Source organism: Pelecanus crispus, chromosome 4 (assembly GCF_030463565.1).
Source record: "Pelecanus crispus isolate bPelCri1 chromosome 4, bPelCri1.pri, whole genome shotgun sequence".
In the NCBI taxonomy this organism is placed as follows: Eukaryota; Metazoa; Chordata; class Aves; order Pelecaniformes; family Pelecanidae; genus Pelecanus; species Pelecanus crispus.
Window position 1 is genome coordinate 12,896,948 of NC_134646.1, and position 16,769 is coordinate 12,913,716.

Here is a 16,769-nt window from a genome sequence, read left to right on the forward strand (position 1 = left end):
CTATCATGTATTTTTATGTCCTGAAAAAGATTAAAATGAATCATTGTCTTTTGCATAAGGACTTCCCTCTTCTTTTTTTCCTTGTTAAAAATTTTTATTAAGTATATGATGAGTATATAAACAAACAGATGAGATTAGGAACAAAATTTTTGTCAGAAACAGCAGGATACAAAAAATGAGATAGATCTCAGTAATAAAAGCTTGGAGCCAGAATATTTTTCAAACCTTAAAAAGAACATGACAACAGTCTTTTTGTTTTCCTTTTCCATGCAAATACTGATCAATTAAAACTCTGATTGTATACTTGCAGTTTATTCGTTGGTTTAGGAGAATAAGATGGCTGCCCTCCAGGCATTCACTAATGGTATTATTCTTGATGAATTTCTCTTTCCTCAGGATATTCAGAGGATATAAAGTACTCTGAGGGTTGATTTATGCCTGACATGAAACTAAAGTCTAGAATACTTCTCTAGCAGACAAGAAAGATAATATTTTACTTAAAGGTGTCTTCATTAGTCTGCACAAAGGAAAGCTGAAGACAGAAATTTATACTAGTCATTGGAGCTCAGAGATCCTAATTACATTTAGTATTGAGATTCAAAGAAGGGAAGAAAACATCAGTCTAGTGAAATTGCTGTTTGTTGTTGTTTTTCTTCTAATAATAAGGTGCCAGATGGAAATCTCTCTCTATATTAGCCACCTAATTTTAATTGTGTTAGTGAAGATCTCTTATTGCTTCTATTAACTGATAGACTCATTTGCAGAAAATAAGTTATTCCCTCCCCAAAATATTTAACAACTTGTTCTTAACTTGGAAATTCTATGTTAAAAAGTCTCTTTAAAGCTCTTTTTTCTTAGTCACACTGCTGCACTAGTACAAGCATCTCCTCTCCTTAAACATCTGAGATGAACTCTTTGCTGGACAAACTGTCATAGCTCTCCTGAAAATAGTGATACAGCTATTAAATTGGAAGAAACTGCAGCCTTTTTCCTGAGAGCTTATTCAAACCTTAAGCTTTATGCTGGCAATATGAACAGAGGAAGATTTAACTCTTTCACAAATACCGTATTTTTAAGCTCACAATGTTTTCCTGCACAATTTTATAGGAAGACCTGCGATGGCTTCTTTTCCAATTTGTCCTTTATACACTGTATTTTTATTTTAAAATGCGGCACTAAAAAGGTCATCTATTTAAGTTTCACTGGCTGTGAGCTTTGAACTACATACAACCTACTGGAGAGGTGAAACTCTTGCTCTCTGCCTTTGAGCTGCAACTGAATGTGTGAAGCTGGTGCAGCTTTCTCAGCTACCTGCAAAAGGGGCAGGACATGAGACACAAAGTAAGCAAGAAGCCTTCATGCAGAAGGTCAGAGTAGAAAGTAAACCAGGAGGAGACCTATCATGAGCAAACATAGTAGGAAAAGATTAAGCAGGTTTTATTTTTCACTTGTCTCATACTCCCTACTGGCTTTTTTTTTTTTTTTTTTTTTTTTCCTTAAAAAAACCCATCCATCCCACCAAACAGTTCAACTGTCTCTGTTACTATGCACCAACTCAACTTATGCTTAAAGCAGTTGGAGACTTTTCTTATCCTTTGGCATGCTATTTAAGAGAAGGCAAGTTAACCACAGTCCTGAGATGGTTAACTTAGATTCCACTAATAATGGATTCTGAAGTATTAAAAATCCTTAGAGAGTCCAAAGAATGATGTTAGGGACCGTTTTAAAGTTAGTATCCTGGGAGAAGATCCACAATAAGAAACTTGCCCTCCAAGACAAGAGTAGAGCAACAGCAAGTCTAGCAAGGAGACAAATAAGTCTTTTTAGAAGGACAGCCCAACCCCTCTGATACCATTTCTGATCTGTTTAGACAAAATCAATATAGTGATTTTTACTTGCCAAAGAGATCCACCAAGGATCCAGCAGAGATGAACACAGCTGGGATGTGTGAGTTGAATTTACCTAGAGGTATATGGCAGAGGACCACACAGGAAAGATTTAACTAATGTCTTAGGCGCACCATGCTAAAATTCTGGTGAGTGGCTGCCAACCAAAAGCCCAGGTAGGAGCTATTAGATAACAGGCTACAGATGCAAACCTGGGCAGCTTATAACTGAAACTGGAGACAAAGGGACTCAAGCTGGAAATGACGCTCCTGTAGCAAATACAAACTGTTATACCACATTATAAAATGATGACAGAAAAATAAATTTGTTTGGAATCTGATGGCCCAGGTAGGTAGTAAAGCATTTTCCAGAACTGAAAAAGGGTCTAGTGACAACTTATTTCTTAAAGCCTGTAAAGGTCTTGTCTGCTGCATAAAGCTGAGAGTAGGGAGAAGAACAAACCAGAATTATTGAAAGGAAAAGCTCTACAAGCTTACTCAATCACGAATTTGTAAGATAATGAAGCATATACCAAAAGTGAAGGAAGTCACACTTCTTGCAGTCATTTGAGATAATCCCAGAGTATTATTGTTCAAGGTTCAGAAAAAAGCAAATAGAATGGATCATCCACAACATACTAATTACCAGTTTGTTGTCTCATCTCAGCAGGTGGTTTACAGAAGAGGTGATGAAATGATGGAAGCAATCAGGCTTCTTCTGAGGATTTAAACAGTTTTATATTAACTACCCCTTGAAAGCACAATTTACAATGAAAGAGATTCTACCAATATGTTGGGACAGAGGAGGAGGCTGATAATTTTAGGGTGAGCCATGACTGCATGAGTTAAAAAAGGGAAGAAAAAGGCTGAGAAATCAGCTAAAGGAAACATAGATGTATTTCTTATATTTCTTACATACGCAACCTACATTTCCTAAACAACAAGTTGTCCTTGCAGAGACAGGTACAACCTGACACCGGAGAGAGTTAATCCTTACTGTAGATATGGAAGCTAGGGAAGAAAAAGTAACAAAGATCTTTTTGTAAAACAGTCCCACTGAGATTAGAATCAAATGTGTAAAAGAGGAGCCTACCATACCCTCTGGCCTAAAAGCAAAGGGAGAAAACAGTAGTGCAGGCAATGAAATTTAGCTATGCACAGGTCCCTACACTGAGTAGAAGCATGGACTTTAGAGGAGCTCGGAGGACAAGTAAAGCAGAAGCCTGCAGAAATCTGCCCATCTCTTAGTGTTGTCCTGAAATGGCCTACCTGGTTGAACTTGGATAGGGTAGGAGGTGCTTTCAAACCAATTCCACAGTCACCTTTGAGCCCTTTTTATATCACAGCTGAGGTAAGGCTATCAGATCTTCTCTCTGTTAAATGTAATTTCTCACTCCTTTCAGGAATACTGCAATCAACATTTACGCAGGTTTCTGTACCATTGTGTCATTCACCATCTTTCAACTGGTACTTGTGGAATAGAAACCACAAAGTTCCTTAAAGACTTCCCCCCCCCCCCCCCCCCCCAGGGGAAGAGCAATATCCTTCTCCCTTCACAGGCTTTCGTATTTTGCAGTACACAGCAACCCTTCATAGTACAGACAGACTTCCTCCTGATCTTCAGCTATGTTCTTTTGTAAAATGTAGAATATAATACATTCCTATATGAAACTGTGAAATGGCTGTATCATCCATCCAAGTACATAATTTATGCTTGGATTTTATGAGAAATTTAGTTAATTATTAAGGAATAACAAGGAGGTAATGTTTGTTATCACATTGTCATAAATTTTCTTAACAAAGCAAGAAAATAGTGTATTTTTTTAATGGTGCCATGATTATAAATTCACTTGGCATATCAGAATTGCATTGTAGGTAGGGTTCTGACATTATTTATTTGGGTTTTTTTTTTGGTTTATAATGGCAAAAATATAAATTAAAAAATAAAAGGGGAAGTTAGAAAAAACCATGTAGTTGATAGAGTGAAAGTACCTGGCAGAATATGTTCTTTTGTCAGAAATATCACTTATACATACTCAGAAGATAATCATGTAGGCATATTATTAACCAAAGTCGTATTATACTTCTTATTTAATATAATTCTGTCTGGTGAGCAGTATATTCTGGTGAATACGGTATGTAACTGATGGCTTGAATGTGTAAGGTTGATAAAAGCCAAAAGTTTCAGAGTTATTTCATATATTTTGGGCTAAAATCAAAAAGTGTGTTATAAGCCGCATTCATTAAATATGCATTAATATTTTTATTGAAAGCATTTAACTTAGGCAATATACTTGTGGAAAGCATATAATATTAACGGAATTTAAAGTGGCAAGCTGTTCCTAGAGAGTTCTACATTTGAAAAGAAATTATGTGAGTGTCTGTCTACACAAGAGAGACAAAGGATAGTTTTGGAGACATACATTTTTCTGCTCATGGAAAGACGGATTTACAGACATGCTGAAGTTGTTGACCCAGCTGGCTCCGGATTCTCCAGTGTTTTCAATGGATCTTGTCAAACAATAGGCCAGCCACACAGACTGATAAAACAGCTGAGGGATAGGATCAGGTAGTCAAGCAGCTCTGCATGTCATGACTTTCAGAGCCAACCACTCATGTGAAATGACAGAAGAGTACTTCAACATTTACCTTGAGATTTCTCATCTTTCATGATATATCTAGTTTTTACTATTAAATGCCTCTGACCCAAATTTATGTGGCTCTCAATGGGCTATAACATGAAAGGTAATAGTCTGTCTCAGTTTCAAAATCTTGCTGAAGATGCAGAAAACACGCTTTCTACAAATTAGATGGTCCCAAGAATGCTTTAAATCCCTCTTCAGAAGGACTCCAAAGCGGATTCTTGTGCAGAGACACAGTATGTATGATGCCATCTGGTGGCTCCTGAATTGGTTCCTGCATTCATGAAAACTGGCACTTTTTTTGCAATTTTAAAGCTTGTACAACAGTTGAAATAGCACGGTACTATTTCTAAATGTCCAGAGGGATGATTGCACTGATCACCAGCAAAGTCCTGGTGTTCCTGTTTAGAAGGAAAGGATGATACATTCACAGTGAAGGAGCACCATTTTACCCTCTTCCCCAAATCATTTCTCAGGTCAAAAGCTTTCTTTCTAGCAAATAAACACCACTTGGCTTTTCAGGAGGAACTTTTCTCAGACACAACAGAAGAATGACTCAATACTGTGCATGAAATAAGACCTTTTTAACACTGCTCTTGAAATGGAGATTAAGACCCTCTTCCAGAAGAAAAAGGAGGCAGCATATTGACTCATAGGTCCTCTATTCTTATGACTGTTACTGTTTATTACTTTAATGTTTTGATGTGCAGCACTGTTACAATTGAAATATATGGTTAATCTTATATTAAAGAGATAAAGCAAGCACTGAGCTAATAGCAGTCACTTGTTCTCTCGAAGCCCTGCATTGTTAGAGTAGAAATATTAAAGGGCAATGCCATGAAGGAGGAAAAATGCATAGAAAAATATTATTAATATAGACTTAAAAATAGTATTTTAAATAAAAATAAAAGAAACATTATGAGACATACATACCAAATGACTCATTCACGTCTTGTAAATGAATGACTAAAAATATAAAATGCACTGAAATTTGTTATCCAATAAGAATAAAAGCACTTTTTGTGGCATAATTCATTTCCTTACAGTTAAAAAAATAAAGCTGGAGTGACTTAAATGAACACTCTCTAAAAGGTTAAATAAATTGTAATGCCATAGAACTACTGGTGTTTGGAACATTTAAAGGTCAGTTCCATTTTTTTTTCCATAAAGTTTAAGCTTATTTTATTATTTACAAAAATGGTATTTCCCTCAGCTGAGGAAGTTTTGAAAGGTCCTCCTTAATATGGTAACACTATTGGAAGGGTACTGCTAGGTTGAACAATGAGGATGGCACAGAGGCATTGTCTCCTCCCCCATCAATCTAGCATCAGCACAAACTTGCACATAAATACAGCACAGCATCACAGCAAGAACAAATACTAAAGTTTCGATCTCAGTAAAGGTGTACCAAAAAACGATATGGCAGAGCTAACACACATCTACCTCAGGTGTTTCCCACCTACAGCAAATAAGAATAGTCTCAGTTAAATGTTTCGAGGTTAGGACAAAACGGTATTTTGAGTACTTGTACCCCCTTTTATCCACAAAATATCCATACACAAGCAGATTTTAGAAGACTATGAGCACTAGGATTAATCATTTTTGACTGATGATGTGACCCTACAAATGCTAACCTACAAATTTCTGACAACCTGGGAAATTCCTTCTATGAATGAGGCAAGCCCCTATAGAGAGGAGTTTAAGAGGCAAGTGAACTAGCATCTTCAGATAAAAAGCTAATGCAACTGGGAATCTACATTTTTTAAAATCATATGCCTTGATTTCCAATCAATTACTTGATATCTTACCCTTTAAATCATGCTGTAATAGAATTTTAGGTGTGATGTATCATTGGACTTCATTGACTCTTCCTTTACTCTAATAAACAATTCTTTGTATCACTTGTGTAGGCATTGCTTCTCCTGCTGTCTTGAAAAAAAAAAAAAAAAAAAAAAAAAAGAGGAATTCCTGTTCAGGCTGAGCTATTTATTGATGGGTAACAAACTGATTAATTCAAATACTTTCACCTCTTGTAGGGTCGAATGAGTATTTGGTCAAAATATTGTAACAAATGTTATTTTCATTATCACTATTGAAGCATGACTCGTAAGAGCTTGTCCAAATTGCCTTTCAGATCATCACTGACAGGAAAATGGTTCCTCATATCCTTCATGCACATCCCTCCCTCAGTAACTTTTTGAATCTTTCATTTTACTTTTAGGTTTTGTAGTATCTTCTCACTCCTTTCCACTTCCTGTTCTGTTTATATGTATGCATAAAACTTCTTATTAAGCCTTACCTACAATGGGTAGCTATATAGAAATATTATCTAATAAATTCTTGTTTTGTAACAGATAAAAACAAGAGGTCCATTCAGCAACGATTGATAAGTAAGGTGTTAATAATTATATCCCTGCCTCTTACCTGTACTCCTCCTTAAATGCTTAAAAGGTGAAAGAAAATAAAATGTATGCATTAATGGCACTGTCTTTTCTTTTCAGCTCCCAAATTAAGTAATTTCATTTCTTTTTCCTTCCCATTCCCTTCCTGAGGGATGGAAAAATGAGAAAAGTAAGCAAAGTTAAATATTTTTTAGAGGAACACTTTAATTTTATCTTTTGGAGCGATTAAACACATTCAATTTCACATGTTTCAACTAACATTTTCAAACTTTTGTTTTTAATTAGTGCCATTATTCTTTACATTAAAAATCCATTAATTCATGTTCTCTTCTTTATCATGTATAGAATTGAAGAAAAAAATATAGTTAATTTAAAAAATCGTAGAAAGCATTTGGGAAGGGACAGGATGCAGTAAGTAGATTCAGTTAAACATTTAGTTGAATCCAAATTAAACTCATAATTTAATATTCTGTTTTGTGAAGAAAATGGAATTTTTTTTTTTAAATCTAAAATATTTTCAGGTGACCAGCACACTGAGTAATCAATTTGAATACCACTGCAGTGATTTGTATCTAAGTACAGCAGTTGTATTTCATACAGTTTGTAATCTATTTTTCTTCTTGTTTTTACTTCCCTTGTAGTAAACTCTTTGGTAGAGACACGGCTTAGAGTTGTTTTACCCTGGCTACTGGGATAAGTACAGCTTAAAACCTCTCTTAAGAAACCAAAGAAAGAATGAAGTGTCTGCTCAATGTTTTAACTATTATCATATTAACAGTTAATTAAATGTTTGAAAATACTGAATTTTGGACCTTCCTTGATAACAGGTGAAGTCTAATGGTTTTGTCTTGCTACTTTATGACCCAATCATTATAATAGCAGAAGGCAAATATGGTAGCAAATATACAGTGTATTGGTATGTCTTATGACTTACATGTAAAAATATAAATATTTTTTCACAATAGCATCCTATTGCAAATATAAATGAATACTGTTATTCTTTTAAAATGTTGCATAAATAATATAACTAAAAGAAAGATCTTGAAAACATAATTGTAAAAATTGTCTTGATGATAAAATGCAAGTATATGTAAACAAGCTAAAATAAAGTTTTCACAGAGATTTGATCAAATGCTAGTCGCTGGAAGATTAAGTTACTTAGCTCTGATACCACAACAAGTGCTGCCCTTTATTTTACTCCTCTTTCTCCTCCTCAAAACAATGAAGATTGACTAAAAGGAGAAATGCAAGACCATCAGAATATTTTAGGAACATTGGAAGATTTTTCCTGGCCACCAAGCCAGGAAACACAAAATTGCTACTCTACCGTTAATTGGTTTAGTGGTGGACTTGGTAATGTTAGGTTAATGGTTGGACTGGATGATTTTAAAGGTCTTTTCCAACCTAAACAATTCTATGATTCTATAGAAGGGCAGCCTCTAAACATCGATTCAATTTTAAGAGGAGAAGGGATTCCAGTTTTGTATCCTCTTGGTAAACTCAGGGAGGTGAAAAAGCATCTTGTTATTTCTTCACTCAAAATTTCATGGGTATGATATTTCCCTGTTAATTTAATATTTAATACCCCGCTGAGTCAAACAGAAAAGAACATATACATACTAAGTTGTAGGTTTTAAACTGTTATAAAACAGACATCCGAGCAACTCTCAAAAGAGCGTTCAGTAACATCCATAATCATTTCAACAAAAATGGAGAAATTTTCTGGTAGTGTTTATTATGCAAGTAGCTGTAAACAAACCAACATGTAAAGTCAGACTAAAATAGTGGTATCTAATCACTACTGAATCAGTGGGCTCAGGCCTGTCTTAGGGTTACAGGATCATCCCTTCTTCCTTTTTTTTTTCCCCTTTTTTTTTTCCCTCCCCCCCCCCCCTTTTTTTTTTTCTAAATGGCCAAAACATTTGTAGCTATTCCATCTTACAGGGGGAAAGGAAGGAAAGAAAAGGGAAAAAAAAAATCAGTAAGAATCCTTGTGTCTACCAAAATAACAAAATTATTACCTCATTTGAAATTAGTGACCTAGGAGTGAAATGAAAAGTCACAGTGTTATAAAGGAAATGTTACAAATAAAACATCAACCAAAACACATCTGTGCAGTTAAAATTAGTATTATCAACACAGAAGCGGTGCTCAACTCAAAGCCGTGGATTAATTAACTGGTCAATATCCAGCCTTATCCCTCCTCTGCTGATGCTTTACACAATGCTAGATTTCTCAGAATCAAAATAGAATTATAGTCATTTTGGGGGCAGTGGGGAGGTAAACATCCACAACCACTGTAATCCTGTCTGTCCTTTGCCTACCCACTCAGTAGGCTCAGTCCTCTAATACACCCTTGAGTAATTTCACTCCCCCTGTAATTTTATTGAGCTGAAGCGTTTGCAGGATTTGACCCTTTGTAAGTCATTTCCATCTACTTCATAAATCCTTATACATTGAAAAGACATCCCTCAGCTTCTTTGCATGTTAATATTAAGCCTTGAGCTGACTGGAAATGTGTTCTTTCCAGCACTGTCACAGCTGCATATCTTTAATTTTAAGCAGGTAGCCTTTCTCTTCTGAACTACCATATTGGCTAATGGCTGCTGGGTCTTTTCATATTGTTTTTTCATATACAGCTTCTCTATTACTGTTGCTATTCCAAATCTTCTATTGCCAGTTACAGTATGAAAATATCTCCGAGAACAAACTCATGGATTGAGCCAAATTCAAGCAGGCATTTCAGTAATACATTCAAATTTGTTTAATACCTTCAGCCTTCTTTCTAATCCTTAAGTTTAATTAAAGTCATTGCTTTCTATTTACAACCATATACTTAAAATTTTATTATTCTGGAATAAAAATAATGAGTCTGAATCCCAGTCTGTAAGACTTTAGAGGATTTGGATATATACAAATATTCGACTTGATAGATGGTTTTATAAACACATTTATGTTTAGAATGCAAGGAGTTGGTACAATGAGATATATTTCAGTATAAATATAAGCAAAACCAGACCTACTACAAATTTACATCATTTACACTCTAAGGTGAAACTTAGTAGAGGAGGGAGAGGACAAAAACTGATGAAGTAGGGGAGAGAACCAAGTCACAAGTTTCTTTTTTCTAAGACTTCTCAGCTGACCCTTTCTCTCTCAGCTTCCATTAAAGATACTTACCACTGATCAATTTGCAGGCTTTTTTTTCCACTTTAAACCTCAAACTAGTCCATTTTCATGTGCACTTACCACAGTCTTTCAAGAATCTGCTATGGTTCCCGTTCCTTTTTTCAGCAGATTCAGAACCAAATTCAGTAGGAAAAACAGATCTTTTATGTTACCCTAAAAACTAAGATGTAGATGGCAAAAGCGAAACAAAAAACTTGCTCCATAGGGTTCCGTAAAGCAAACCCCGCAAACTTACTTATTCCAGCACATGCTAAAAACCAGGCATTTATATGCAGAGTTCTGGAGCTTACAAAATCAAAATATTAAAGAAAAACTGACAATCAGCAGAGCTCTTGGACTGATATCCTGTTAACATGTATAGGACAGAAGGGCATTCAGCAAATGCATTTTGCAAGGAAGGTCCTCAGTTACACTCCTGATGTGCACGATTCTTCCATGTCAGCTTTCCAACTGCTCACATTTTTCTTTCTCAATAATGTTGCCAGAGATTAAGGCATTCACTTAGAAGTGGAGCCAAGCAGCTTATAGTTCAGGTCTTTACGGTCTGTGAACAAGCCTGCAAGAAGCAAAGCTCTAAGTTGCCACATCATCACTGTGACTCATGCCAGCTGTCAAGTGTCTTTTCTACTTGTTTTGGAGCTCTAGCTTAAGCTAACATGTTTCACTTGGAATTTGAACAAATTGGAGGTACTTATATAGCGAAATATTGGCCTGGGCTGAGAAGCGATAATTAAGGAGCAATGCCTCCAAGAAGAATCTGGCCTTTGCCACCTCTCACCTAAGACCAGTATATGCTGTTCAAGCACTTTTCAGTACTACCCCACTGAGAGTCAAAGAGGTTGACAGGGGAACAGGGTAAAAACTTTCACACAGGCAGGTGCCAGATTCATTTGGGACCTGGTGCTCTCAGCTGAGACTCGTGACTGGCAGTGTAAAGAGTTTCTCCTTGCTCAAAAGTGTTTCTCTCTGTATTAAAATATAAAAGCCTCTATTGAAAGTGAGTCAGTGACTTGCTACTGATGCTGTTGCTTACTCGTGCTTTAAGCAGAAAAGATGCAACTAGAATCCAAAGCAGGTATCATATTTGGCATCGCACAGAAGTTATAGACTGTTTCTGGAAAGGATAACCCTGGTCTAGATGGAAATAGAAGGACTTGAAGCTTAAGAAGCTAGTCATGGAACTTGAACAACCCGTAGTTAGTAGCTATTCAGTGTTTCAAAAACTCACTGTTGCCCAGCGTGAACTAAAATTGCCTAAAGAACACATAAAAGGCCTAGGTTCTCCAGATTGGGATCTAGAAAATAGGTTCTCCTGACCAGTACAGTAGGCTATCTTCAGAGCATGCTCAACACACAAACAGGAAAAGGTTCCTCACAAAATGAAAGTGCAGCTGCTTTGTTTTGCAACGGAGCCTGCAGTGTTACCTGCCACTGCCCAATTTTTGTACAGGATCTTAATAGTTAGGCAAGAAGATATTCCAGTGGTCAAACATCCAAGAAGATCTAATGCCTCTCTGTCTTTCCTCTCACCTTTGGGCCATGAGATTTACTTAACAGGCTTATAGCCATTTTCCTCCCTAGGTCTCCACAGAAGCACAGAGGCATTCTACACCCTCTTACTAAAGTTGTGCCAAAATGGAACAAAAAATGAAAAAATTATTGGGCTGGAAAAGAGGGGGAGTACAACAATGGGTATGACTGCAGTAGGGTGATTAGAGCACTCACCTGGAGCTGGAGAGTTCTGAGTTATGGTTCCTTCTTCCAGAGTTATTTCTTCACTTATTTTTACCCAGCATATGAAATGAGAAAAGTTTAAATAGATTGAGGAGCAAACATGGAAATGGACTCTGTTTATATCATCAGATAATTTTACTTTAAGTAACTGCAAGTTATTGTACCTCATTCTTATTATCCCATTCCTTTATAATACAGGGATGTTTTTAAGACATTTCAGAATAACTGCTTTGGAATAACATTATTTTTTAACATAGAGTAATTACAATCTATTTCATTAGCAATTTATTACTTATTTTTTTAATGGACTACTGAAGATTTATGTACCCACAGATAAAAAAAAAAAAGAAAGAAAAGTAAAAGAGAAAAGAGATGAACACACCTTTTTATAAAGAAATATAAAAATACTGAGTTCTAACTTCAGATTTTTAATATATACAATTTCTATCTAAATGAAAACAGGTGAGATCAGAGTTCATAATACAACACAGGTGTTAGGCTTGTCAGCCAGGCATTGCTAACGACCGAAGTCTTTCACCTGTTCTCTTCCCTTGGATTACCTGTCCAGGAAATGGGCAGCATGTGTTTCCGCACACTGCTAGTGGTGTGAGACTGCTTTTCTTTTCATGATCCAAACCTCTCCCTAATTTTATTCAATCATGAAGTTGGAACGGAAGTTTTGGCACTTAATGACCTTCCACAAATCAGAATATACATTGTTTCTTTGCTAGATAATTTGTGATGTTGACCTTTTAGCTGGTAAGATATTAAATCATTTAAACACTGAAATCCCTAAAATCCTTCTGCCAAGATAGCCAGCCTATTTTCTTAAACATTATTTTTGTACTAATTATTACAATAGCCTTGAAAATAAAATATTAAATTTTACATACTTCTTTATTTACAAACAGCAGCCGCTCTAAATTCATGAGTTCTTTTGAATTTTTTTAACAGGATCAATTCTCCTCAAAATTTACCCAGGGATAATTAATGGAGGAATGTTTCTCATGCTAAGATGATGTTCCACGGAATGGGTTTGTAAGCGTAAGTTATTTAAGTCTACACAGGGATGTGAAAATCTAAAGGTTCTGCCTGTGTGTAAGCAGAGAAAATAGTTTTCTTGATTCCTACTGGTTCTGACTCAGAGTTATGTCATCAATACCTTGTTAATAAAAATAAATTATGTGAAGAGGTCTGATAAAACTACGATGGAATATTATTGGTTGTGTAATAATACTAAATAAGTGGCTTCAACAGGAAGGAGGGCAAGGTTTTCTGTTTATGTATTTATTTAGTTCTATCATTGAGGCAGGGGAAGGGCTGCAGGAGGAGTGTGTGTCTCTGTATCTTCAAACAATCACCTACCACCTCCCAAGAGTCCAGGTGTCAGAAGCAGAGCGTGTGTAGGAACAGCAAACAGCAGGGTTGGACCCCTCTGACAATAACATGGTGTGTGTTAATAACCCTACTGTGCAAGTAACAAATGCCAGAAAGTAATTGGGGAATTCAGCAGTGCATTATTAAGGGCATCAACTCATGGGCTAACACAGCTTCTTTTAATATGTACAGCAGGTTTAAATCTAGTGTGCTGTGTTCAGAATTAGATCTGGATCACACAAATAAATGTAACCTGTACCTGGTTATCAATACTAGCTTATATAAAGCAGATGGACATTTCTTCTCATTTATTTCAGAAGAAGTCCTAGCTGGTCCATTTTTTGTTTGTAGGTGTGTTTTACCAGGAGGTTATTTGAGATTTATTTCACTTGTTCAATAGTGATTAGTTTTAGAATAAGTGAAAATGAAATCCTATAAACATATTGTTTGAAATTATTATTTCAATCATTTTCTATCACAGATCTTGGAGAGTGCACTTCTTTACAGAGTGCTGCACCAAAAATCCTCAGCCAAACTTTGAGCCTTTGTAGGTGAAAAGCCAGTTAAATTCTCATTTATTTGAAGATTTCTCTAAAATTCCAACAGCACTATTTTCTCTTGCATGTTTCTGAGAACCCATGTTAATGGAAGCTGAGCTTTTACCGGATCACCTTACACAGCCTCCTCCTCCTTCCAGTTGTGAAGTGTCCTCAATTGTGGAAAAAACCAAAACAAAACACTAACCCCTCTTTTCTTTTTTCCTGTAGCTTCTGTCAGTCACTTCAAATACATTTTTCTTGCACATCTCTCCCAAGGCTGTCCCATCACTTTTCTCACTATAAAATAAAGGCTTTCCCCCCCACTTAGTATGTACTACAGACTGATTTGCCCCCCGCCCCCCAATATAGGATTTTATCCTGTTAGAGGTCACGAATTACATATTAAGTTTATGCTCACTCAATAAAGGTAATTTTCTCACTGCTCCTTTACATCTCTAAAAAGCACCTTTGATCATAAAATTCTCTTTGATCAACTAGAGCAAAGTCTTCAGAGGTGTGTTAAATTGTTCACATTGTGTAAAATCCTTACTTTACAGAGAGATAGTGTCTCTTTTCTGCTCTTTAATAGTATTACTACCAGTGAACTCTCTTGTTGATTTATTATTTATTAGCAGAACAATCACCTTAATCATTATTATTTCCTCTACTACAGAATGCAGTTCCCTGCTCTCCCATATACCTGATGCGCTATTGAGAATTCTGCACTGCATTTTTATTGAAATCTTTAGTCTCCCATGACTGGCTTCACTGTCTCACAGTACGGGTTCTTAGATATTATTAGAAGTTATTAGTTTAGATTCCGACTTCTTCATACATAAAGAACAAACATAGTTTCTGTCTGAATAACCCTTTTGCGCCCAAATGACACCAAAGAAAGAATAAAAGTAGCCCAGAAAGCACCCTGCGTTTCTTCACAGTAGTAGTCTGTATAGAGTCTGACAAAGAGTGATTGTGCAAAAGCTAACTGCTTGGTTAAACCAGGAGCAGCAATGCTGAGAGTGATACTTCGCTTATATTAATGAATGAGGCTTTCTAGTTGCCCCTCTGTTTATCAAGTAGAGAGGGCACGAGCACAATATTCACTTACTAGTAGGTTATGTTGCCCCACAGTAGTTCAGATCAATCAAACCTCCAATTATGAGATGATCACAGTGAACATTTGAAAAGGCTGAGCAGTAGACCTCCACAGCTAGGTACACAGTGCCTACAGTTTACATTAAATTGCCAGGGTTTTCTATCAGTCTCACATTCTTTTAGACTGGCTTTCAGGGAGTTCTACAAGGTTCTGAGTAAAATAACTTTTTCAGTTCACTATGTAAAAAAAATTCATATCCAAAATGTGAATGAAAATTTGCAAGCTCGGTAGGAAAAGGGGCTGGATAGAATTAATTATGGAGTTTTAATTTCAGCTCGTTTATTTTTCATTTATTTTATTACCAGTTCTGTTAGAGATAACGTTGTTCCTGAGTACTTATTGATTTATAACAGAGAGAAATAAAAATATTGTTAGATTTTGTATTTATTAAACTTTCTCCTTCTAAAAACTGCAGTAATTTTGAATGGAATACAACACATTCAAAGCTAAATGCAATGAACATTCTCCTAGGTAATTAAGTCACCAGTCTAATTATGAAAGACATAATTAGAAGATCTGGTGCTTTTTTCCCCTCCCTGGCCTTTTTCAGGACAAAACCCCCATATTTGCTGTAAAAAGGACATTATATAAAGTAACTTCAAGTACAATGAATCATGCACTGAAAATTTCTATCGCTTAGGTTAACAACTGGAAGCATCTATAACTTTTTCAGTAAATGGTTAAAAGTTGAATTCTGCAGTGGTGCTTAGGTCTGTTAGTTAAGTTTTTACCAATCTCTTCCCCATAGTATGGTTCTCTGCCTTCTAACAGTTGCCTTTAATTACATCCTTAGGCAAGTGAGAATCTTCTCTAATGCTCGGAAATCCTAAGCATTGACTGCTTGATGTGAAAGTTAATGATTTATAATCTAGTTTTAAACTCACTGAAATGGATGAGTTCAAAGAAATGAACGCAATATGTGGGTATCTGACTCAAAAAATACTTCAGAGAATAATGTATTTCCTGCAAATGTATAAAGCATGGGGTTTTTTCTTTATAGTGGAAGTTTATAAATTCACGTCTTATTTTTAAAATCATCCAGTAACCAGTGGCAAACTCAGGAACAGAAACAGAATCTCATCAAACCCAGCCTCCTCTCACTGCTTTCTGAAGTTTCCATTAAAAAAAAAAAACAACCAACCCAAACCAAACCAAAACCTTTTTAATTAAAGTCCAACATATGTAATATGCATACCAAAAATTACTAAGTAAAACTACTTATGAATATACTCATTTCCCTTTTTAATATTGTCACTTTATGCATGGACTATTACTATTTTTTGTAATTCCAGTCTTTCAGAAGTACGGTGTTAACTGTACACAGTGGTGCATACTTACTTTGTCTTTGTGTGGAGAGAAAGCAAGTCTTTCTACTAGAGGGCTGATACAGCTTACACTGAAGTGGAAAATGAGTCACTGTTCACAAATATATGGTCAATAGTCTCATGACACACATGAATCCTTTGAACTTTGTAATTCAAGATTAGCTTGAGAATAAATTAGTTTAAAAATAAGTAGAGGGTGAAGAACTTTGCAGTAATTGTAGAAATATAATTTCCTTCAGTTTTTTCTTAGTTAACAGAATGCCCAACCCATAACAGCCATAATTTATTTTATATTGATGCATAAACAATTTATACTATGTGTGCACTTAGAAAGTCTAGCTGGGACCGGAATACTGCTTGTGCAATATATTGACAGTAAGAGAACCTGGAAGAGACTTGCTTGTGATGGAATTGGTAGTCTAAATTACATATTTTTGCAAATAACAACTTTCTGTAAATAACATATTTTTGTACATGCTAAATTCCTACCACAATAATGAAATACAGTATTTCAGTCCTC